The sequence below is a fragment of the Silene latifolia genome, chromosome 11, assembly GCF_048544455.1.
Source record: "Silene latifolia isolate original U9 population chromosome 11, ASM4854445v1, whole genome shotgun sequence".
Lineage (NCBI taxonomy): Eukaryota > Viridiplantae > Streptophyta > Magnoliopsida > Caryophyllales > Caryophyllaceae > Silene > Silene latifolia.
This window is the reverse complement of record NC_133536.1, coordinates 125,987,741-126,014,676: the sequence shown is the minus strand read 5'-3', so window position 1 is coordinate 126,014,676 and position 26,936 is coordinate 125,987,741. Positions and strand designations below refer to the sequence as shown.

Genomic DNA, 26,936 nt, shown 5'->3' with positions numbered 1-26,936 from the left:
TTGACGACTTGGAAAAGGAAGTCTAATCACAATGGGCTCCTTCTCCTTGACCTTGTCTTCATTTTTCTTTGAACTTTCTTCTTTTGATGATTCTCCATCCTTGGAGTTTTGCACAATTTCTTCCTTATCACTAGCTTCCACAACTTCATCCTCAACTTGCTTCTTTGGTGCTTCATACCTTGTACCACTTCTCAAGTGAATGGCACTAACCGTTTCATGTCTTGGGGGATTACTTTGAGGTGGTAATTGCCCCTTTTGTCTTTGTGAGCTTGAAGATGCTAGTTGAGTCAATTGTGTTTCCAACATCTTGGTGTGAGCTAGGATATTGTTTATGGTGGTTTCCTTTGCTTGGCTATCTTTTTGCATTTGAGTGAAAAATTCTTGTTGATTCTTTTGCATTTGGAGGACCGCTTTTTGGACATCAAAACCTTGGTCATTTTGGTGATTGTATGGATTTTGATTTTGGTAACCTTGGTTTTGATTGTAAAAGGGTCTTTGATTTTGGTTTCTCATGGGTGGTGGAGTGTATGTTGTTTGAGGATTTTGAACATTTTGGCTTTTGTATGAGAGATTTGGATGGAATTTGGTGTTTTCATTGTAATAGTTGGAATAAGGTGTACCGCTCTTGTATGCTTGGAAAGCATTCACTTGTTCATTTGTTCCCCTACATTCACTTTGGTCATGTCCCAAAGTTCCACAATTCTCACATATTCCACTTGGGATTGATGAAGATGCCGTCATGGCATTAACATGATGCTTTGGTGATGTTGAGACTTCTTCAAGTCTAGCCATAGCTTTTTCAAACTTCAAATTGATTGTGTCAATATAAGCACTAAGTTGAGCACCCAATTGAGTGACGGAGTCCACTTCATGCTTTCCTCCTCTAGTAGCCTTGCGAGGTCTACTATATTGTGAGTTATGGACCGCCATTTCCTCAATCTTATTCCATGTTTGATTCTCATCAACTTCGGTGAACATTCCATTTGATCCCATGTTGAGAATGTTCCTTGAATCTTCATATAACCCGTTCCAAAATTGTTGTACCAAAAACCATTCGCTAAGTCCATGGTGAGGACATGAGCGAAAAATTCCCTTGAACCGCTCCCAAGCTTCATACAAAGATTTTTCATCCCTTTGCTTAAAGCCCGTAATTTGAGCTCTTAGCATGTTAGTCTTTTCCGGTGGGTAGAATTTTTTGTAGAAAGCTAGAGCCAACTTCTTCCAAGAATCTATTCCGAGAGTGGCCTTGTCAAGGCCCTTCAACCATTGCTTCGCGGTGCCGATTTGAGAAAAAGGAAATAAGACCCATCTAATTTGGTCTTGAGTCACACCGGTTTGAGAGATTGCATCACAATAGTCGCAAAAGGTTTCCATATGAGAATGAGGGTCTTCACTAGGCATCCCCCCAAATTGGCTCCTTTCAACTAATTGGATGAAGGCGGATTTGGCAATAAAATTTCCGGTTAGATGTTGTGGTGTAGGAGTACCATTGGGTAGGTTCTCCTCGGTGGGTACGGAGTGTGACGAGAATTTAGGCATTGTAGGTTGATTTTGGGTGGTATTGTGTAATGGGTTCTCCTCTCCTTCTATTGCGAAAGGGTTGATGAACTCAATAGTTGGTTGAACAACTTCACTAATACTTCTCCAATTCCTCCTAACAAGTCTCCTATTGTTCGTCAAGGTTCTTTCGATTTCACGGTCAAAAGGTAACAAATCACCTTGTGACCTTCTAGACATGCAAAATATCAAACAACTTGAAAACAATTAGAACAAACCTTGAGGAGGTTTTACTTCCCCAAGGCGAAGAAAGACACAACTAATAACAATAAAAAGGAAATCTAAATCAAGTAAACACCGTCCCCGGCAACGGCGCCATTTTTGATCGGTCCGTTTCATGTTCACAATTAAAGGTGTGGTCGTTGGGTCACGTCCGAATCAAAACACAATTTATAGCTTCACAAACAACTCTACAATTAGTAAAGAGGCAAGTAAAGGTCGGATCCCAAGGGACGGGTATTGAAATGAGATTTCTATTGAAACTAGTGGTGTCTTAGGGGTGTCACAATTTGGGTTGATGTAGAAGGTCACTAACTAAAATAGCAATGAAAATAAACAAGCAAGATGAATTAAAGGGGTGTAAACAATTGATTAAAAAGCACTAGGGTGTCATGGGATCATAGGGGAATCATGGGAATTGATCATACAAACATGTTCTCAAATTATAAGCAAGCAATTATTGTTGTGATGGATTGAGTTGGGTTATATCTTACAATCCTAGGAAAGTTTGGGTCCCGGAGCCGAATCGATTAGATTGTACAACACCTACAAGTCGACTTAATCTTCCCTACTCAACAACATGCATGGTCTAATGAGACTCGAGTTGGTTTATGTCTTACAAGTCTCATTGAAAAGATAGGTGATGGGTAAAAAATGCAAGGATTCACAGGCTCGCATTTCATCAAACATAACATGTGCATGAGTTGAGATCAAAACAAGCAAGCAAATAAAACATGAAAGCATATTAATTTAAGCATGAATCATTCCCCATGTTGGTTTCCCCTAATCACCCATTAACCCTGGCTAAGAGACTACTCACTCATTATCATGTTGATCATGCTAGCAAGGTTGTCAATCATACCAACAAAATGAAACATGATGAATAAATGAAAGTAATTAACAATAATTAAAAAGGGATTAAGAGAATTATACCTACTAATGATTCCAAAAATAAAGCAAAGATAAAAGAAGTACTTGATGCTTGATTGAGAGGTTGTCAATCTCCCAATAATAACCCAAATAATCTTCAATTACCCAAAATAAAGGATGAACAAAAGAGAGATTAAGGAAATAAAACTTGTATTAGAACTTGATTAATTGTTGATTACAAAACTAAAGAGAGATTTGATTGATATTAACTACTCTAATTATTGATAAGAAGAACATCCTCTTCTAATTAGACTAATGGGGTATTTATAGCGGAAATTAGGGGGATGCATTAGGGTTAACTAAGGGCTAAACTAGTAATTACAATTTTTAGATTGAGCAGGGAGGAGCCGGTATTTTCCGAAGGAAGGGCTTCTTTCTTTGTAGCTTGGAGAAGACGAAATTGGCTGTGAAGGAATCCGTGCGTATTGGGGTCGGGACGGGCGGATTCTGGTGATGGAAGACGAGCGGATTCAAGGGAATCCGGGCGGATTCTGGCGGTGCAATCCGAGCGTCTTTGAAGGAAACCGCTCGGATTGTGCTGTGAGGAGACGGGCGGATTGGAGACAATCCGCTCGGATTGTAGCTCAGCACAAATTCTTCTTCTTTTCTTCCCTTTTCTTCATGAAATCCTTGGGGATTTCCTCGGGGACTCAAGGATCTTTCCTCATCATTGCCCATGTACTATAATATGTACAAAGGCCTTCTAATCATGTCTCTCCTTGATGCTTGGTCATTGGATTCGATCAATTTAGCCTCGTTTTGCCATGAAAATGCAAGATTCTTACTCCTTTCCTACCAAGGGATCAAAATCTCAAAGAATATGCAAAACAAAGAACTAAAGGTAATAAATGACCCAAATATGCACTAAAAAGCATGGGAACAAGGCTAATTCGGGGACTAAATGTGCGCTAATTATGGTCACATCAATGTGGTAGAGGAAAGTCATCCTTGGGACTTGCTTTGCTTAAGTCTCTGAAACCAACACAAACACGGATTCTCCCATCCTTTTTGGGTACGGGTACTATGTTGGCTACCCTGTCTGAATACTCGGAAACTTTGATGAACCCGGCTTTGAATTGCTTATCGACTTCTTCTTTGATCTTAAGAGCCCATTCTGTCCTCATTCGACGAAGCTTCTGTTTTACGGGCTTGAAACCTGGTTTGATTGGGATTCTGTGCTCTGCGATATCCCTGTCGATCCCTGGCATATCTTTGTAGGACCAAGCAAAAACCTCCTTGAACTCGTGTAGGAGGTCTATAAACCTGGCCCTCTCGGCGGGGCTCAAGGTCGTCCCTATCCTAAGTTCTTGGGGTTCTAGTTCGGTTCCTACATTTATGGGTTCGGTGTTTTCTATAACTGGTCCCCCTTCCTCTTGTAGTATTTCTTTGGCTATGTAGGGAGGTATTTCGATTGAGTCTGGGTCTGGGTCATCCTTATTATCATCGTAAACAGAATTGCATTAAGAATAACACAAAGAGTAAGCAGAACCTGATTTATTCATATTAAAATTTGAGAAAAGTTGAAACAAAGAAGCCATCTATTCGGTAGTCAGTGGCGGTAATGGGACAGTTGTTGGGACATTTCCCGAACTACTGTTACTATTTGATGCTAAGCTAGGAGAAACAAGGGGAGTGGGAGTGACGACAGGAGGCGACTCTCTAGGGACTTCTCTAGACTCCGACTCTAACTCCGACTCTGACTCTGACTCGAATTCATCGTCTTCTGGTTCTCCTTTGAACATCTCTCCTTCTCCAGTGGTGAGCTTGAAGAGTCTTCCTTGGTTGTTTGTCCACTTGATCGGCTTTCTCCATCCCTTCTATTGATTCGAGCTGGTTTTTGTTATCAATACGATAGGGTTGAAGTGATCGTCTTGAAGTATCATGGTAATGATCTCATCCTGCGCGGTTCTAACAAATCGATCTTCCCCAAATAGTAAGCAAACAGCTTGTTCGTCTAAGCAAGGTGCTTGGCGAGTTTTGACGGTAGGAACCGTTTCTGTGGGAATAAAGTAGAAATCGTGAAAGATCTCGATTCCAGCCAGTTGCTTTCCTATGTAGTGCCAAGGCTCGGGAAACCCATGGAAGAGTTCTTGACTCCCTTCTCTAACGAAGTATCCATTTAGGGTAGGGAGGTAGGGTCGCATTTAGATTCCCACGTTCTTGCGGTTTTGGAATTGAGTGAGTATTTCTAAGGCTTCCTCCTTGGTGGGTTTGTATCCTAGTCCTAGTGGTATCCTTTGTGAGTTGCCTTCTTTGTAGGGTGCAAAGGTGTTTCTTCGGATAGGATTCAAAGGCATTCCCGGGAAGTATCCTTGAGATTTGAGTATGTGGTTGACCACTAAATTAGAGTAGGGATTGAAGTACAAGAGTGCCAACTCGCTTTCTATGACGTTTATGCTATGGAAGCCCCTAAGCTCATATACTGGATCCGCGAGTACTTGGTTACTTGACCTCTTTTCTATTACCGCTTTGATGGGTGACGAAGTGATCATCACCACTTTACCATCTAGTGGGATCTTGATTTTCTGATGGAGGGTAGATGTTACCGCTTTTGACGCGTGAATCCAAGGTCTGCCCAGAAGTATATTAAAGGCTGCTTCAATGTCCACTATTTTGAAGTTAACCATTTGTTCAATCGGCCTTGTGGCTATGGTAAGGTTAACTAGTCCTACCACTTTTCGTTGTGTACCATCATATGCGCGAACACCTTGGTTGGTAGGGGTCCAATCCAACTCTTTCATGCCTAATTTGTATGTCGTTTTTAATGGTATGACGTTGACTGCCGAGCCATCATCTACCAAAGTCATTGGCAGATTCTTCTTCAAGCAAATGACAGTGATGTAAAGAGCCAAGTTGTGATTAGCGCCAAAAGGTGGTAAATCTTCATCCGAGAAAGTAACAGGGTTACTTAGCTTAGGTGATTCTTAGAAGACCAAGTTGACCACGTCATCGGGTGTGGAGTTATGTGCCACATTTAGTTTGGCCAAGGCTTGCAGTAAAGCTTGGCGATGTGGGAACGAGCTTGCAACTAGTTGCCAGACTGAAAGATCCGCCTATTTCTTCTGTAGTTGCTTCAGCAAATGTTCAGTAAAGGTATCTTCGTTATCATTTGGCGTGACAACGTTGGTATTGGTGATTGGACCATTTACTATGGGACCAGTTTGAGAAACATTTTGGTATGGACGCCCTGAACGAGTAAGATGGTCTACATCTTGGTCCTCACTGTTTTGGACTATTTCCGCACTGATTTTAACTAGGTAGTGTTCAGTGAGGTATTCATCCTCATCATCGTCGGCCCATATTCCATTGACATTAGCAAATTCTCTCAATCTCATGATTTCGGCCTCCAATTGGATGATTTGGTCGATTAGTTCATCAACCACGGCTATTACTTCTTGCATTGTAGCATTTTGAGAGAAATTTAGTGGCGCACGTTCTTTGGGTGTTGCACTTGGATCACGTAGGGTTGCCACTACACTTTCTAATTCTGAGACTTGCCTATTCACACTCTTTGCCCATGCTATAAAGTCGGTGATAGTAGGGGAAATGGTAGAGTAGTTCCCTTCTTCTTCTATTGCATAGATCTCATCTTCGACTGGAGAAATGAGGTGTGAACAATCTAAGGTAGATTCTTCACTTGTAATCATCAGAACTCCAAGAGGATTCTGAGTATTGTTAGGCTTGCCTCCAGGCGGTATTGATAGGCGACCGTCTTCAATCATGTCTTGAAGTACATGTTTTAGCTTGTAACATTTTTCTGTATCGTGTCCCTTACCTCTATGATATTCGCAGTACGAATTCTCGTCCCAGGACTTGGATTTCTTTTCTGGTTCAGGTGTAGGGCCTATGGGTTGAAGCTTACCCTGTTTCATCAATCTCTTCAGAGCATTGGAGTAGGTATCCCCAATTTTTGTGAACTTTCTTTGTGGGATACTCTTCTTTGATGGTTCGAGAAGGTTAACCTCATCAGTCTTGCTAGTGGAGCCGTAAGAACGATTTGTTGAACCTTGATATCCACGACCTACCGTTTTGGACAAGAGCCCTTTACGGATGTCATCTTCGATCCTTGTTCCTAGTATGGTTAAGTCCTTGAAGGTCTTAATGTTTTGGTATCTCAAATGATTTGCGTAAATGGGCTTTAAATTGTCCACGAATTTTTCCACGAGGGTAGCTTCATCTGGACGCTCGACAAGTTGGGTACTAGTCTTCCTCCACCTACTTAGGAAGTCGGTGAAGCCTTCTTTATCGTTTTGGGTAAGAACCTCTAAGGTGCGCATATTGACTTGGATCTCAGCATTATCCGCATATTGCTTAGCAAACTCGATTGCGGCATCATCCCAGATGGTAATCTTCTTGTGCTCTAGAGAATAAAACCATTGTTTCGGGATGGTGTCAAGAGATGAAGGAAAGATCCTTAAGAACATCTCGGGTTTAATGCCTTTGATAGACATGTAATCCTTGAAAGCACGGATGTGGTTCAAAGGGTTTTTATGTCCCTTGAATTTCGAGATATCCGTCATGTTGAAGTTGGTTGGCAGTTTGAAACTCACGGCCTCATACTTGCGATTGTTTTCCCTATAGATATCATCCCCTTTGAGATACATCAGTTGTTCCTCCAAGTACTGGAGTCGTTTCTCTGCTGCAGTCGGATCTATGGGAGGGTTGACCTCTTGTGCTCCCACAAAAGGTGGAGGATTTTCATTCGCGAAGTCATTCACAAAATCATGAAGTATTTCATTTTCTGCAGGAGGCAACCTAGTTTCTACAGCAACAATTCGGCCCTCGATCGTGTTGAGGCGATTATTCACTTGGCCTTGGCTAGTTTGGAGATGAGCGAGCGCGACTAGGATTAGATCATTACCATCCGGTGGTTGTCCATTGACACTTTCGTGACTAGTTCCAGGCATCTTGAAAACTGGATAAGAGATCGACGACGAATCAAAACACGATCGACCATTCTAGCACACTTACTCAAGGAAAAGATTTGACTTGTGAAGTGGGAGTGTGCCACTTGTGTCAAGTGAGGTTTGAAGAAATGACAAGGTTTGGAAATGTTGGTCCTAGTCAACTATAGTGTAGTTGTAGGAGTGGACTCGAAGTGGGGTCTTGAAATGGGCTTTGAGGCCCGAATTTTGACTCGACACTTGGACAGAGTTTTGACTAGTTTTGCGCTAATATTGGCCTACTTTTCGAAAATTTTACGTTTTGAAAGTGGTTTTGATTTTACAAAATTCGTCATGGTTTCGTTTAGAAATTGGTGATCACATATGGTACAAGCATTTATACAGGCATTATAACGGGATGCTGAATGCATTTAAAAGGGTTTTGGTTTAAAGGGTGGGTTGCCATACCGAACAATCAAACCCGGGGTCTGTGGAGAGGCTCGTACCAAACAGGAGTAAGGCCGATTCCTAGTCCATTTCCTCGCGTAGTGAAAGCCCTTGATACAAAAAAGAGTAAGTACCATGGTGTGGTTGACATCAATCGCTATCCATCCTTAGGCCCAAATAAGAATTTGGACCGTCTAGACGGGACGATTGGTCGAATGGGTTGGGTTGGGCCTTAGGATGGCCGAATAAACGGTCTAGGAAGACCGAGTTATGAAAACCAACAACTGTCTTGTACAAACTATTCCCTAACCTTGTTCAAGTTTCACCCTAGCTTTACGTAAGTGTATTAATCCACAGCGGAGTCGCCACACTGTGGACGCGGGCCCACGGGGGTCGCTAGGGAGGAAAAGCGAGCAAGCTTTGCAATTGTGGAGTCGCCACCAATTTATTGTGGAAAATTGGAAACCGTTCGAATACCTCGTGCCATGTCAAGATACAAAGTAGTCACATGAACACCAAGAACTCGTTACCCTTAGCATTTTATGTCTAGAATGACTCTCGTGGATGCCAATAAAAACGGATGATCACAGAGATCTGGAGTAAGGGGTGAGAGTACGTATTAGGAAGCTTTTTTGATCGAACACCTAATCCCTCCCGCCTCGATAGCGGCCTCTACTAATGATTAGGGAAGATCATCTATACTTGATATGTTGAAGGTTATATGCATGCAATGCAACATCCATTAGATTAATCCTAACATGTGAATTTTAGACTAAGTCGGTGAACATGAAATTTAGCATACATTAATGTCGGAGTAGAGATTTAGGTTAATTGCATGTGAGAGCATACAAACAATATGATAATAAAGAATAGAATAAAAATACAATAAAGAAAATTACAATAATTTCATTGGGTTAATTGATTTACGTCGAAAATACATTTAAAACGGATAATTTGAGAAAAACAAGAGAAAATAAATTAGGTTAGAAAATAAACAGATTAGTGGTGATAATACGATTAATAGTTAAGTAATACGTAAACTAATAACTAAGTCAAAGCAATAACAGAAGGTCAGAGACAGAATTCAACTCGAAACAGGCGCAGCAGAGCTGCGTCCTTTGGAAGAGGCGCAGCAGTTGTTGCGTCTGTTCCTGAACTGAATTCTGGCTGTGAAGTCGGAATTGCGTGTTGTTAATATTCATTGGTAATTTAACGGTTGATTATTATTTGACTCGGATAGAAGTGATTTAGCAGGTTATTTACATATGAATTGGTCATAAAAACAATAAGAGACGGGTAAAATTAATTGGAACGAATCAATACAATATTAATGAATTATAAGATTAATAACAAGATTAACAATGAATTAAACTAAATAGGTTAAACAGGTTATTAACGAAGAACCAATGATGATAACGATAAATAACAGAAACAAATATATCAACGATGAATTCCAGAGACTCAATATTGATGAATCGAACCTCTAAAACCCGGATTGATTTTAATGACGAAAACCCGCAAATATGAATTATAAGGGATTTAAGTCGGCAATTTAAAAAAATGAATTAATTATTAATGATTTACATGTCAAAATTATTATGCTAGAAATATCGTGTAAATAAAACATGAGCAATTGAAGGCAAATCAAAACGAACAGAGGAACAAAAGACGAAGGAAGAAGAAAAGAAGCAGGAACTGCGGCAGCCTCAGGAAGAGGCGTAGCAGGTGCTGCGTCCCTTCGAAGAGGCGCAGCAGTTGCTGCGTCCTTTCTCGACGTTTCTCTCCTGTCATTCCGTAAAAAAGGTTTAAAACAAGGTTTTATAAATCGGTTTTGAATGTGCTTTCGACGTAAATATTACAATAATGATTACAAAAATAAAGTACAATCATAAAAGAAGGGATATACACCCTCAGACTTACATGTTTGACGAAACAAGATTGACTAATTTAACGTTTAGTGATGCTCAACACGAATGTACGACGAAAGTGCCCTCTAAGAGGAAATTAAACAAGATTGATTAAGGTTGATTGATGTGGAGTTGGTCAAATTGGTCGGTCATGCAAAACGGGGCTGATACTCAGAAAGATCCGAGCTTACGTGGTCGAAAGTTCAAGCACGTAGGCGCCAAAAAATCAAGAGCGTGGTCTAGAATGCAAAGGGAGAAGAGAAGGGCGGACACTCGCATGAGAAATATGAGGAACGAAGGTACCTATTTATACTAATCACACGGAGGCATTAGGGTTTCGGAGAAACTTTGGAAGTGAATCTCGAAAAGATTTGAAAATACGCAGAAAGGAACTGGGGAAGAGGCGCAGGCGACCATCGCGTCTCTTGGAAGAGGCGCAAAGACTGGCTGCTGCGTCCTTTCCCAAGGGGTTTCCTCCTGCGGAAGAAATATTTCCGCGTTTCTATTATGGAATTGCGGTTTGATCTCAATTTCCTTAATATTTTATATAATATTTCCGGGATATAATTTGCCAAAGAGATTAAAAGATAGAAAATATGAAATAGAAGTATCCTAACATTCCGAATATTCGACTCAAAGATTTTAAAACGGTTATTAGAAAATGAAGACGGTTTTTGACCCGGACTCCAAATGTACTCTAATTACTGTCAAAACGACCGTATCGGCGCGTAGATGACGACTATGAGGTAGACACAAGTGTTTGAGCTATCACTTGATGATAAACTTACGAACTGTCATAAATCGTTCCGAGTACCAAACATGTGGCCCAATCATCACCGGGCGGCTTGTGGGAGGTGCATAAATGAGGTATCTACAGTTCTCAATTAGATACAAGCACTTATTGTTGTGATGGGATCGAGTTGGTGTATAAGCTTACAATCCCTAAGAAGGTTTGGGTCCCGGAGCCGAATCGATTAGATTGTACAACACCTACTAGTCGACTTAATCCTTCCTATTCAACTCTATGCATGGTCTATTGAGGCTCGAGTTGGTTTATATGCTTAAAAGCCTCATTGAATAGATGGGTGATGGATCAAAAAATGCAAGGATTCATAGGCTCGCATTTCATCGAACATAACATGTGCATAATTTGAAATCACAACAAGCAAGCAAATTAATTATGAAAACATATTAGATTAAGCATAGACCAATCCCATGTTTATTTCCCCTAATTCCCCATTAATCCTAGCCAAAGGATTACTCACTCATGATCAAGTTTAACATGTTAATAAGGTTGTCAATCATACTAATAAAGCAAAACATGATGAATAAATGATGTGATTAACAATAATTAAACAAGAGTAAAAGGGATTATACCTATATGAGATGATCCAAATAATAAAGCAAAGAATAATAGAAGAAAACTTGATTGATTAATGAAGAGTTGTCAATTCTCCAATAATAACCCAATAATCTTCAAGTACCCAATAATAATAAACTTGAACAATGATTAAGGAAAGATTAAAATGTCATTTTGTGGAATGATTGAGATTAATCTATTCTAATCTACTCCTAATCTAATCTAAGGAATGCTTGGCTCCACTAAGATGGCTCTCTTCTTTTGATTATTACAAATAGAGTATATATAGTGGTACATCATTAGGTTAAGCAAGGGTGGTTTAGTAAATAACAATGCTAAGTTCTAAATAGGGAATTGCAAGTCCTGAGGGAGATGAGTAGAACATGTTGCTACTCCTAATACGATCCGCTCGTCTTGTCTTGAGGCACGGCCAGTCTGTCTGGAGATCCGTTGGGATCACAAGGAAGATGCCCGGATCAAAGCTCCAGGATCCGCTTGGATCTGGGCAGGGCAATCCGCTTGTCTGGTGCTTAAGACGCACGGATCTTGGCACAGTTTCCATCCTCTTGCTTCAAAGCCTATGATCAATGTATACTCTTTATTCTTTCTTCGTTGGTCCTCGTTCTTGCCTCCCCTTTATACTAGTCCATCTAAGATCGTCACCAACCTTCCGACTACGCACGGGAGACGGGAATTCCGCCTCATAATCTCCTTTTCTATAAGACATGTAAAATGCACTAGGAAAGCAAAATAGGAAGGAATTGACGGATAAAATGGCCATGAAATGTTATAATAGTATGCAAAATAGGTTCAATTAAGGGATTAAATATGCGCAATTAAGAGTCACATCACAAACCTACTAAACATCCTAGTCTGAGGCTCCTACTTATTAGTCCAAGTGTAGTAGGCACCAGAGGCAGGGATATCAGTCATTCCACAATTTGCAAGACACTCAATAAACTCATCCACGTCACTTTTTTTGGTATTCCCTCCCAATCTATCAGCAGGATTAATAACAGTATTAAAATCTCTTGCCATAGCCCATGGACCCTGACATTGACTCTGAAAAAGCTCCAATTTTTGCCATAGATCCCTTATATCCTTTCCATCATTAAAAGTATAGATCATGGTCAGGTAGAAATGCTGCTGAGTCATTTTGGAATTAACACTAGCATGTATAAATTGGGAATTATATGCTTATATCTGAACGTCAAACAAGCTAGGCTTCCACAACATCCATACTCTTCCTCCTTTCTGACATCTACTATTTGTAGTAACACTCCAACCATCCTGCATAAAGAAGGAGATATTATTCACATTATTCCCATTTATTTATTCTCAAGAAAACCAAATAAACCTACATCTTTATTATAAATAAACCATTTGATAATTTTTTGCTTATTTACATTATTCAATCCTCTTACATTCCAAAAACCTAAATTATGCATTTATATTAGGAGGAGTAAGAGGAGGGTTACCACTTTGCCCAATACCAACTTTAAGGGTCACTTCATTATCATCAGCCTCCATGTAAGATTTCTCAGGGGTTCTGATCACATCAGAGGCACTACTGCTATCTCTTTGTAGTTCAGGCGCAGTTGTAGAGGAGGCTAGCTGATGACAATCCCCATTATCTTCTTTCATCCCCTTACTACTTTTAGGCTGGTGACCAGCCTTAGAAAGAACAGGTTTCCATACCTTCATAACATGTGGTGGCCTTTTTCCAGAAGGAGGAATCTCCTTCCTGCAGCTATGACTTTCATGGCCAATTCCATTGCATTTACGACATAAAGAAAGTTTCCATTCATATTCTACATTCAAGGTCATCACTTTACCAGCTTCCACTACGCTAAATAAGACCTTCAATAACGATCAAATAATGCACTTACCGTTTTTAAATAGAAACACGGGACCGTTATTGCAACGACGGTTGTTAAATATCTACCACGGTTGTACAAATAACACGCGACCGTTATATAACATCAAGATTCGTTATAAAATCTTTTAAGAAACCGTTATTAAATTTTAAGAACGGTTTCAAATCCGTTCTCGTAGTTTACTATTGATAACGTCTTATCGTTCCAAAACCGTTGTTAAATATTATATATGATAACGGTTCATTTCGTTATCTTATTTAATTGAATGTCTAAATTTAACAACGGCTTTATTGCGTGCAAAACCGTTGTTATATTCATTTGTTGACAATGGTATGTAACCGTTATCTATTTTTATTGATGAAATTTTGACAACGGTTCTGCTTAAATAAACCGTTGTAAAAGTTTTGAACTTAACAACGGTTATCGTTCGTTATCTTATATTTTTGGCGGTTTGAATGGGAGGGAAAATATGTCAACGATTATTTATCTAAATCAAACTGTTATCAAATAATTGTTTGCAACGGTTTGTTTTTAACCGTTATCGTTTTTAATTTTTTATTTTTTTAAAAAAATGATTTTAGCTTGTTCTAGCAGGTGCTGAAATGCTATTTTTTCGGCTGCTGCTGAAAAATAGCATTACAGCAGCTGTGCAGTGCAAAAATTCAATCCTGTATCAAAATATTACACCTCGTGATCAATTAAACCTAGTTTAAAAACAGTATAAACAGGTTGATCAACAGCCAAAACACACCTTCCTCAGAATAACAAAAGACGCCAATACACAATGGCTCTATATATACACACTCGTACATAAAGCATGAGAAAACTATTGAGACTCCGCTAATGAAACAACATAACTAGCCCACATATTTCTCATCGAGTTGACGTCCTCTGGCGAATATTATGCGGCTTTGTTGAGTATTAGTGGAAACTACAATTCAAAATATACATAATCAAAATAGATATAATATATGGAAGTATACAGAATTGAACTCAATTTACGTCTGAAATAGCTTTTAAATCACACTAACCCGTATCAGAATGGTAGATAGTTTTCTGTTGATAACCTCCCACATGGACTGACAAACGTAAAAGGCGCATTGTTCGTCTGGTGCTTTAGGAGACTATTATATAAATCACACACAAATCAGCTGAATTAGATAATCAACCTCTCGCATAAACATTTATTAAATGATACGAGTAATTATTAAGAATACACTTACTAATAGCGTGATAAAATTGGGAACAGCGTTGCTTTCATATTTTCCAAGTGGACATAATCTTTTTTTTTTTTGCTTCAAAGACACTAATTCATAAATATACACACATGCCATTATTATTTGCATATATATGGCTCAAGTCATAAAATAACAAATGACATTATTGAAGGTTGTAAACTTACTCAGTTATCATCCTTACACAACTGTCAGAGGGTTTGCCTTCGCGAGAGTCAATCCAAGATAATCGTTTTTGTTTCCACTTGGATTGCCAGTAGCACCCAATGCTTCCTAATCAATTTGGGACATTGAACTGTTAGTTCATTTACACGCATGTAAGCATGTTAATAATAAATTTATAGAACCATGATTCATTACAATAATCACGTACTATACATACATATTCTCATTGTAAGGGGCAAGCCATAGTTTTTTGGACGACATCAACCGACGAACGATACTATTGATTTGTTCTTCGTATGAAATTCTGTGGACAGAGAACGCCTTAGGACTCAAGAATCCGTAGGCGTGAATTGGGAACTTCCACTCAACTATCTGATTATTCAGGTACCTATTATGCCACATGGAACGAAAAATGTTATTGTAATTGATAATTTAAACAAACATCGTTATTTGTAAATGGAAATGACTAAATAGTTTTATTAATAAAACTTACTTCATCTAAATCAAAATGTGAAAAGCATCTAAATTGTCAAGGTCGACAAATTCCATCAGTTGCTTGGGTCCAAGATCGGCTATATCGATTGCGCCCATAATTTCCTCTTCAATGTTAATCATGACTACATCCCCTCTAGGTGACTTCTTTACTGCCCAGGTTGTGCAAAGCCTTCAAAAGACGATTTTCATTTTTTCTTATATTCACACGATTCATAATAAGAATCATAAGCAGACATGACTGCAACAACTTCCGTTGACGTAGTAGTAATTGCTTTAGCTGCCGCCATGGCTTTGCTTAACTATGGCAAATGTAAAGATTAAAGTACTTGCGATGTGTTAATATTCGTACCCTAATATATGTAAAGAACAAGTAATAATTAACGTCTGCGTATAGGTACCTCGGGGATGACAACATTGATGAGGTTGTTAGGCCATTGCACATAAGAGCTTAGGGCTTCTTTCAAATAAGTGACCTCCTCATTAGGAAATGGTAGTTTTACTTCCCCATACTCATCTTTATATAATTGGGACATTTCCACTTTCCTGCAATTGTGACGAAGGGGTATACCATGATACTTAACTTGTTGAAGCCGGTCGTAAGCGAACACGTATCCCCTGGCAACACAACTGTCTATTTCCCCTGTAAATAGAACAGATGACAAGCCACCTTGCAATCGCCCTTCACGACAGCTTTAATCAATTAGTACACATACATTCACTACCTTTAATAAATTTCATAAGTAAAAAATGTGTACTGAGATGAATAATTATAAACTAGCAGCTATTACCTTTTTCGGTGTAGAGAAGAACGTCTGATCATCAACTACCTCAATCTCATCCTGTGTCACGGCCTTCCTGGCTTCTTCTTCCTCTTCAACTGCCTGATATCGATCCTCGGCTCCCACCTCAGTCTCCATTGCCATTTCCTTCTCCCTTGCCATGTCCTCCTCGGCTTCCTTCTGTACATTAACACTTGTCCATATAACACGTACTGATTTTGCAAATCATATAACACATTGTGTGTATATATATATATATATATAAGATATAAATATTATTACCTCTCTTTGCTCCTCCTCTTTATCCTCCTCCTCCTCCTCCTCTGCTTCCTTTATGACTTCTTGAACCATATCCAACTCTTTTTCTGATGGCTTTTCCCCAGTTTCCAACATTCTCACCATCAACCTGGCTATTTTCTGTAGCTGTGTAGTAGAAATTAATGTCAGCATATATAGTTATAAATGACGTTGATTAAAATACAATATTTAAAGATTACCTTCTTCGAATCATCACCACTTCGAGTAGTTTTCCCAAAATACTTAGTCATACCAACATGCGTCGATACCCTTCTCACACGACCTGGATGTTCTGCTTTGCCGATTACCCTATCAAGAATGTCATCACGTCCTTCAGGCTTCCATTTTCCTTCTTGTACCTCCTTCTCACAGATCCTCAACATACACATAAAACCATTAAGCAACTCACAATTATATAACTCCGACCACCAACGGTTGGGGTGACATATTTATTCAAACTTACAATTTTCTCTTTGATGAGCTTATCATTTTCAGTTTTCGTCTTTTCATTCTTAGGAGTGTGACCTTCCACCCAAGCGTCGTGATGACTGAATTTTCCAAGCTTTGCCTACAATTCATTCATCACATTGATATCCTCTCAAAATATGTATGATTACTATGAACGTATATAACATCCGACTAAAACACCTAATAGTCTAATACTATAAGAATTATGTACTTACAAATTTCTTCTTAAATAATCTATAACCACCTCGGGAGTGTATATTGAGGATAAACTTGATTATAAATCAAGCTTACTACATCGGCATCAAGATGGTGATCAAAATGAGGCACTTCTTCGACTTCCCATGATTTCGGTACATTGATAAACATGTACGTTATGAACTTTCTCATCAGATGAGCGTCCTCAGCGGTGGCAACCCATAAGTAAGTCCCAGCGTGTACATAACGATCCTTAGGGTCGTCGCCATAAAAGTCACTTTTGCGCCTTTGATGTTCACGTGATGCATACCTTGCAGCGAGTTGTTTTGCTTGGCGAAAATAGTCAAGAACATCCCCTCGAAACACGATCAAAGCATATCTAAGAAACCCACGACCAGAAATCCAAGCTGGGTGGATTGCCCTAATATTTGAAAACCCATTCTCAATAAGAATGTCCCTCATTGGGTTAAGAGACATAGAACCTGACTTCCCAGCAGCATCGCGTATGACTGGGAGATTGTGAATTATGCATGTAATCGGGTTGATATAGCGGATTACCGATTGCTAAGGAGGTGCGACTGCGGATGATGAAGACGACGACATTCTTTTAATTATGATATGTATGTATATGTAGATTATTTAAAAAGTGAAGTAGAAAGGTTAGTAATAATAAAGTGATTCTTATTGTTACTGCAAATGTGATGCTATTTATAGTATAATAAAGCTATAATTAATTCGATTAATTTCATTCATACGTTACATTCAAACTTGTATTAATTGTGCATGCATGCATGAGGTGAATAATGGTAAAACCACCAATAATAATAGGGCATGCATTGGTAAAACCACAAACTTTTCAGATTTCACAGTGGATCTGTATTTACAACGGTTATAAGAAAAACCGTTGTTTATTGGTGTAATATGACAACGGATTTACAATAACCGTTGTTGATATATGAAATATGATAACGGCTTAACAAAGAACCGTTATCATTTTGTGTTAAACATACGGTCAAACAATCAATACTATAACTTTGAATCAGAAAAAGTAAAAATTACAAGGCATGTATTAGTCAAATCACAAACACTAGATAATCACAAATAATTAAACAATTCTTTTTAAAACGGGTTCTATTCAGCCGTTGTTGAAATATGTAATATGATAACGGCTTAACAAAGAACCGTTATCATTTTGTGTTATACATATGGTCAAACACGTAATACTGCAACTTTGAATCAGAAAAAGTAAAAATTACAAGGCATGCATTAGTCAAATCAATACCGTTGTGTTTTTAGTCATTGGACAACGGTTTTTTGGTAACCGTTTTGTTTTTACTAATTGGACAACGGTTTTTTGATAACTGTTGTGTTCTTACTCATTGGACAATCGTTTTTTGGATAGTCGTTGTAAGCTTATATGTTTAACACGGTAGAGTTAACCGATTCTTATTTAACTTGTACCGTTTCCACTTTCTAATTCTTAACTTGTTAAGTTTCCAATTCATATCTTATTATTATACCGGTTCCAATTCTTACCATCTTATTATACCGTTTCCAATACAACCCAAACTCATTATAAGTAGAATTATAATTTTTACAATCTTAACTTGTACCGTTTGCACTTTCCAATTCTTAACTTGTTAAGACCTCCATTAATTTTCCACATCAATTATGTCGTCAAGTTCATCAACTTATAGTGGTTCATATTATTCATCCGCTGATGATGATGATGAAGCATCATATGAACCTCTTGCAGGACCCCTAAGTAGATTTATGTACGCTAAACCCTTTATGTGCATCATTCACAATCTCCCGTATACAGAGGACGGGCATGGAAAGGCTATACTCTCGTATAGCCTTGACTGGTTAATAGGTTTGATTCGGTTAGCTAGATTGAATTTGGTTTAAACTATCTACCCGGACAATGATGCGCATGATGGCTTTGGGCGGTGCGCTCTGATCGAGTTTGGCGGGGGTGAGGAGTGGGAATGCTTTCGTCAGGCTCGCAAACTTGAGCGGGCATTCTATAACAATGACTCTTCGAGACTCTGGTTTAATCATGATAATCAGCGGGTAGGCCCATATTTATGGGTTGCAAATGAATATGATCGTCTCCTACTACTTCCGATTCTGCACCGCCAAGGTCGCATTGCGAAGCAGGGGACAATGCCGTTGGAATGGAAAAACGACGGTGCAGATTGGGCTGAAGGTGAAAGAGACATATATGGTTATATTGTCTCTGAATTCCAGAGGATGAGGTAATAAAAAACAAACTCCCTCCATTCAACTCCACACTACACATTTGCTTTTTCACGTTTGTCAACGCTTGTTTTACGCGATAAATATCTTTAGCTTGATATTTTAATGTACTTCTAAAAACCTAAGTCATTATAATAAAAGTTAGATATTTTTGTGGTGTTATTGTCTCTGAATTCCAGAGGATGGGGTAACAAAAAATGTAACAAAAAACATAAATAATTAATCTTTAATTCAAACCACCACCATAATCCAATATACAACTTACAATGCCAGATAATAATTAAAGACTTAATTTATAGAATCTGATGAAGTATTAGGATACTCATCATGAATTTCGGTATAGAGCAAGTCGTAGATCGGCCCTTCATTATCACCGGGAAGTGCAGGTGGAATGGCCTCTTTCTCCCATGATATAGGCTCGGTGGCAAGAATGTAATGCTTCCTACAATGTGTCAGCAGTTGATGATCAAGATGGGTCGCAACCCATAGATAAGGGCCTTGTTGTCTATCATCCGTATAGAAGTCCTCTTTCCCCGCATCTTCCCCCGCAAATCTCGCCTCTAGTTTTCTTGCCTGACGAAAACTATCATGGCAGTTGACTTCGTCAAACACGATAAAAAAAGCGAAGCCTACAAAACCTTGCTTGTTTGTAGATACAGGATACACTTTTTAACCGCGGTGAAACCGGAGTCATGAAGCATTTGCGTCAACCATCCAAAATTAGGGTTTAAACCCTTTCCATTCACACCATAATGAACCGGGAGATTATGGAGAATTCAAGTAAAAGACTGTGCGTAACGAGAATATGATTGTAGCTCCGATACACCAGCCATATTTTTTTAATTAAAGAGTAATTGTTTGATAATTTAGAATTTGACCTAAAACATTATGAAGACATATTTATAGAATTATTTTGGTCAAATTGAATATTATTGGTCAAATTGAATATTTATTAAAGTTCTGATAAAGTATTGATTGCAGCAGTCAAACTGAAAAATATAATCAAATACAGACAACAGTTGAATTGAAAAACCGTTATTTCATAATAGAAAATAATAACGGTTATGAAAAATCCGTAGCTATAACATAACAACGGGTAACAAAAACTGTTGTTGGTGTTAATTTAGTAACGATTTTCGAAATGCCGATATCTTAAGCTGGTAACGGTTTTCTAACAACCGTTAATAAGAGTGATTCTATAACGAGTTTTTGGAAACCGTTAAACATTTTTTACAACGGTTTGTTAAGAAACCGTTGTCAACTTATAATAACAACGGTTTTCGAGGGAAACCGTTATTCCTATTAGCGCGGTCTAGGTTTCCGCCAATATTTGGAAAACGGTAATCTAAGTGTTGTTATTAAATGCATTAAACCGTTGTGATACGCTCCTTATTGATTGCCAGATTTGGCGTAGTGTTCATCCAAAAGCTTCACTTTATTGGGGAATTTCTTGCCTATAGTCAACTCCACCATTACCCTGGCAAATCCTAACCTAGTCTTATCTGTGGTGGCTTGATCATCTTTGTGAAATTTACCCACGAAACCAGCTATAACCGGTAAAAATTTACCCCAACATCTGACGGTTAGCTCATGAATTCGAACCCATGCTGGCACATTCTTGACATCCTCTTTAGTAAGTTCCACATCAACATCTCAAGGCCTCACTATTAAAGGTTTGTTATCAAACATAAAATGACCAGCATGAAGAACATCTTCTCTGTCCTTAGCTTCCTTAAATCTTACAAGAAATATCCCATTTGGCATGAATGAGACCTTGTCAATTTTATGTTTTTGCCAAATACGATGAATAAATCCATTTCAAGACTTCTCAAGGAGGATTAGCACCCAAGACAAAGCAATAGACTGCATTATTCCAGTACTCAATCTCTTCATGTGTATCCTCCTTATTAAACTGAATAAGGTTTGCAATGTTCTCATCATCTTCTTCTACTATCACATTCCTCTTCCCACGCTTGGTAATCCATAGGTTATTTTCAATAGGAGTCTCCTCCTCATCATCTTCAAAAGACAAACCAGAGATTCCATTCACATCTTGCATACTTTTTGTTCGAATAACTTCTTCATCAGCCGGTCCCTTCCTCCTCATTTCTGTGAAATTTGTGCTACTTTTTCCACCAGATTTCACCTTAGATATCCTACTAGCATTCTTGGATTTCGTTTTGCTTGAAAAATTATGTGCAATAATGATGAAATCAAGAAGAAAATTCGTGCCCTAGTTGATGTCTGCGTGAAGGTTTTTCTCTAGGGTTCATATTGATAATATGTTATTAATTTTGCATCTTATTCCAATAAGAATATACATATTTATTTGTAAGTATTAGAAGTTAAAGCTCTCTGTGATTAACTTCCATAAACAATGTCAATTAAAATTACGTAAAGCATTTAGTGGATAATATATGAATTTTCATATTTATAAAATTTAAATTAAATATATTATTACAAAATGACCTATACGAAATGCTATTAGTTACGAAGTAGCGATTTGTTATATTCCAATCATGTTTCATAGGTAGACTAATACATGATATAATTTAATAATAAGATCATATAAATCAGATGTAAAGCCCAAGTTTTTTACAGAATAATGACAATCAATAGAAGCCCAACTCTTTCCAAATAATTTTACGGAATAATGACAATTAATAGATGCCCAACTCTTTCCAAATAATTGAACGGGAAAATTTGGAGTAAGACTTATTGTTTTAGTTAAAGAAAGATAATTTAATTGCAGATTTTCATTTTGGAATAGTATTGTAAAAGATAATTCAAGTAAAGTGATGAACAAAACTTATGGTGAAAATTGTATAAGAAGCATATTTGAGTAATTTTAGAGTGCAACTGATGAAAAAAAATAATTATGGTAGCGATTGCATAATAAATTAGGAATAGTGATTGTTTCTTGTAAAATAGATAAAATAAAATGTAATATAAGTTTATTATTGTTTCCATGTATAGGATTATTTTTCTTAGGTGTGAAAACTACTAAGGGGGCGTTTGGTTAGAGAAAGGGAGTAGGTAAGCTTGATATGTAAATCCTTGGTTAATTATTTTAAAGAATGTATACACTTCTGGATTCGTAAATGGTTTAGGGGTCGTGAGTTTGCACATAGATTGGATTGTTTAGCTTATATGTATTCATATGGAATGTATATGAATATTGTGTAGACTCTGAGTTTGTAGCCGAGGAGTGGTCACTTTTGTGGAGTACCCATTTCCGACCAGGTAAGGAAAATGCTTGTCATTTTATAAAACTATAGCAAAATGCTTATGAGATTATTTTCCATGTGTATGTATTGATATTATATTTGATAAATAAGGATGTTTAAATGGTTTTGAAGCTGGTCTTTTACTTATGGAGTTATCTTTTGATATTTTAAAGTGGTTGGTGAAGCGGGTCTTTTACTAATGGAGTTATCTTTTGATAATTTAAAGTGTTTGGTAAAAATGTTTTGTGAGAATGGTTTTGAAAAATTATTGTTTATTTATATTTTTGGGTAACTTTGGAATTTATGGATATGTGAGATTTTTTGAAGTTTGGAAATCGAATTTTATTCTTTTGATGGATGTCATGAGGTAGAAGGGATGGATGTTTCCATGGACAGGAACTCCTATACAGGTGTCCAGTGGGGGTTAGTTGATCGAGAGTCCGCCTTCTGATCCTCCTCTTTGAGGTAAGCTCTTTGAGGGGCATGCACGATTGGGACTTTTGGCCAAGTAAGTACATAGTTGGGAGATCATCCTTGGTTTGAAACTTGGTTGACTAAACCTTCTATTTTCCTCTACCTAGATATCATTTTTTTTTTTGCAGCCATAAAAATAGATTCCTTATACAAAGCATACCTGCATTTGTAACATCGCCATCTACCAAGAAGCCTTAATAAGACATTCCCTAGCAGATAAGGGTACTACCATCTTGGTTGCCCGAGCAATATTAAATATCATAACGTCAATAAAAGAACTATTACAATTGGTTACATATTTTAACTCAAAATAAAGGAAAGCTACAACTGATAAATTAACAACTACGATGATATTATACATGCCAAGACTCAATGATAGACTCGTCTCTCCAAGCACCCAGCTAAGCTCCACATATCAACACCTGCTAAGACTGACTGCTCACCATAATGGATCACGGAAGACACATAACAAGAAGAAAGACAAACAACACCACACAAGGTCAGTAACAGAAGAACAACAGACAACACAAGACACAACATACACACATCCATCTCCAACTCCAATCATCTATCAATCATCTAACTAACCCGAAGGTAGACTCCTGCCAGAATATCCATCGCAACAGATATTCCACACCGCATGTGAGGGATCGTAACCTTTCCCACCTAAGCCGCGCTCATTTTCCTCGAGCGAATAACCCATGTCCATTAATGTGCACATCCCCCTTGTGACGGGAACCATAAGGGAAGAATTAAGGGCGTGAAGCCATTCCCGACGATGACTCCACTCTGCCAAGGACGCATCCCGTACACGAACACAACATTAATGTCACACAATCAACAATACTATACACCACACAAGACAATCAATCAACAGCACTGAGTAGGAAAACCTACCTTTAGCAATCAGCATCAACACCGCATACATCTGTATGAAGACAAAGCAACCACCATTAACATCTATCACAAACAGTAGGGAAAACCTTATTACTAACAACCATAATCACAAATAAACCTAGGTATGATGATGACTTACCTATGCTCGGCATTCCCGCGATGAGACCGCTACCCGACTCAAGTCTTCATCCCTATGGTGTCTCCAATGTAAAGGAATCTCAAAAGGTTAATGGTTGGTGGGAGATAAAGTGTCTTCGATTAGGTTTAGGAAGAAAAGAAATGAAAAACTGGCTTGGGGTTTACGATTTCACGATTTATAACTTACCGGTGAAAGCGCCATACTTGATGATCGAGTATGGGACTTACTCTAACGAGTGGCCTCTACTCGATCGAGTTACCAGACTACTCGATCGAGTAGCCTATGCTAGATCGAGTTCCCCACTTCCAAATGTCACCAATCACTAAGTCCGTTTGTATGAAAGGTTCTCAATGGTCTACCATATTGTCTAAGTTCAGTTAAAAACTAGTCAACGGGTCCCGAACGGGGCGGGTATTACAGTCTCCCCCCCCCCCCCCTAAGAAGAACTTCGTCCCTGAAATTCAACTCATCACCTCCCACAACCCACGGTGTCTACTCAGCCAAGACAACTAACACAACTCAAGCTGACGCGAACTGTTGTAGTGATGTGACCATTATTTGCGCACATTTAGTCCCCTAATTGAGCCTATTTTGCATACTATTATAGCATTTCATGGCCATTTTATCCGTCAAAACCTTCCTATTTGCTTTTCTATCGCATTTCATATGTTTTGTAGAAAAGGAGATAAATGAGGCGGAAATTCCCGTCTTTCGTGCATATTTGGAAGCTTATTGATGATATTAGATGGACTAGTATGAAGAGGAGGCAAGAATGATGACCAAAGATGTAGGAATAAAGAGTATATAGAAGGGTCATAAGGTTTAAAGCAAGGAGGAAAAGCAAGGAAGCCATTCATGAAGAAAACGGCTCGGAACGCAAACCAAGAGTTGCCCTTTTGGCTCTGAAAATATGCTAGATGGAACAGCGTCGAAAAAACAAGTGATCTAGGCTTTTGAATCACTCCAATAGGAGTCCGGATGAGAAAATGACGTCCGTTTTACAATCCGAGGTCAAACAAAAAAGCTGTTCGAGAATCCGCGCGTCTTACGCAGAAGACGCTCGTGTTCTCAGGAAGACGCTCGTGTTCCTCCAAATCCGCTCGGATTCCCTTGGTACAATCCGAGCGTCTTGCTCTAAATACGCTCGGATTCCCTGGCTACAATCCGAGCGTCTTGCTCCAAATCCGCTCGTCTTCCCCTGCGCCAATCCGCCCGTCCCGACACCAATCCGCCCGGATTCCTTTACAGCAATTTTCGTGTTCTTCAAGCTCCGAGAAAGACGCCCTTCCTTCGAAAAATACCGGAGTCTCCCTGCTCAAATCTCAAAAGTGTAATTACTAGTTTAGCCCTTAGTTAACCCTAATGCATCCACCTAATTTCCACTATAAATACCCCATTTGTAATAATGAAATCATCAAGTTTTATTAGATTGGAACACACATCTTTTTAGCTATAAAAATCCTTCTTTAGATTAGATTAGGAGTAGATTAGAATAGATTACTCTTTAATCTTTCCACAAATTACACATTAATCTCTTCTTAATTATTGTTCAAGTTTATCATTCAAGTTTATTATTGGGTAATTGAAGATATTTGGGTTATTATTGGGAGATTGACAACCTTCCATCAATCATCAAGTTTCTTCTATTATTCTTTGCATTATTGTTTTGGAATCTCCATAGGTATAATCCTCTTAATCCTTGTTTTAATTATTGTTGATCTTTCTTACTTGTTCATCATGTTTGGCTTTGTTAGTATGATTGACAACCTTATTAACATGTTAAACTTGATAATGAGTGAGTAGTCTCTTAGCTAGGATTAGTGGGTAATTAGGGAAAACCAACATGAGATTGATTCATGCTTAATCTAATATGTTCACGTGATTAAATTGCTTGCTTGTTGTGATGTCAACTTTATGCACATGTTATGTTTGATGAAATTTCAAGCCTATGAATCCTTGCATTTACAACCATCTCTTATCTACTCAACTTGACTTGTAAGATATAAACCAACTCGAGTCTTGTTAGACCATGCATAGAAGTTGATTAGGAGGAAAGTAAGTCGACTTGTAGGTGTTGTACAATCTAATCGATTCGGCTCCGGGACCCAACTCTTCCTAAGAACCGTAAGATATAAACCAACTCGGTTTCTCCACAACACTAATTGCTTGCATATAATTGTAAACATGTTTGTATGATCAATACCATGAATCCTCTATGACCCCATGATATCCTAGCACTTTTAACCATTTGTTTACATCCTTTATTTCGTTGCTTGTTATACTTTATTGCTTGCATTAGTCTAGACACAACTACAAACCCAAACAAATTGTGACACTAGCATAAATTGAGATAGATAGACTTAGAACCCAAAGCACACCGTCCCATGGATCGACCTCGACTTACCGCTAACTAGTTGTATGTTGAGTATTATAAATGTGTTTGATTGGATGTGACCCGACGACATCACCCGGATCATGTAGCCATACCGAAACATACCACCCAACTTCCCATGCCGACTAATCATCGTCATCTACTTTCACGAATATGACCATCAAACACAACTCCCTTCCGAGTCATCACCCAGAATTTAACTATTACAAAGGTATACGACCACGACTATCACTTCCTTTTTACCGAAAAACTTACACCATACGATGTCATACACACCATACATATTCGACGCAAACAACTTACTTACTTGACCAACAATTAAGCCATTAAACATCCATTAAGCATCCAATGCATAAATTACCAACCTCATTACTCAATATCCGTTTAAAATCATTTGAACAACAACTTAAACTATGCACAGAAATAGAAATTATAATAGAAAAATTTACCGATAAATCACTTAAAAGACGACATTTTTAGCATTTTTCACGCGCGACATTACTCTTCCCCTCTTAAAAGAAACTTCGTCCCCGGAGTTCACCTTTAAGATGAATTACATTACGATAAAACAGAGACCATTACTTATTCTTGTCATTACGAGATGGATTAAAACATGATGAAACCATATCATAATCTAACCCTTTTGACATTACGAGGCTAACATACATTCTTGTGGGCATATCAAATGAAAATAAATAACACAAAATGATTCAATTATGCGCAGTAATATCACC

The 26,936-nt window shown here is 38.3% G+C and overlaps 1 long non-coding RNA gene and 1 other non-coding gene across 2 annotated transcripts; one reads left to right on the top strand and one right to left on the bottom strand.

The window, feature by feature from the left end:
* The first annotated feature begins 1,060 nt into the window (after positions 1-1,060).
* LOC141616625 (small nucleolar RNA R71) lies at positions 1,061-1,167 on the top strand. Its single transcript, XR_012530959.1, has one exon. It is a non-coding gene; the product is annotated as a small nucleolar RNA R71 (small nucleolar RNA).
* A 14,136-nt stretch (positions 1,168-15,303) lies between these two features.
* On the bottom strand, positions 15,304-16,070 carry LOC141615072 (uncharacterized). The gene is made up of 3 exons (XR_012529598.1): positions 15,864-16,070; positions 15,474-15,754; positions 15,304-15,374 (listed from the first exon to the last, which is right to left on the bottom strand). It is a non-coding gene; the product is annotated as an uncharacterized LOC141615072 (long non-coding RNA).
* Positions 16,071-26,936: the final 10,866 nt, after the last annotated feature.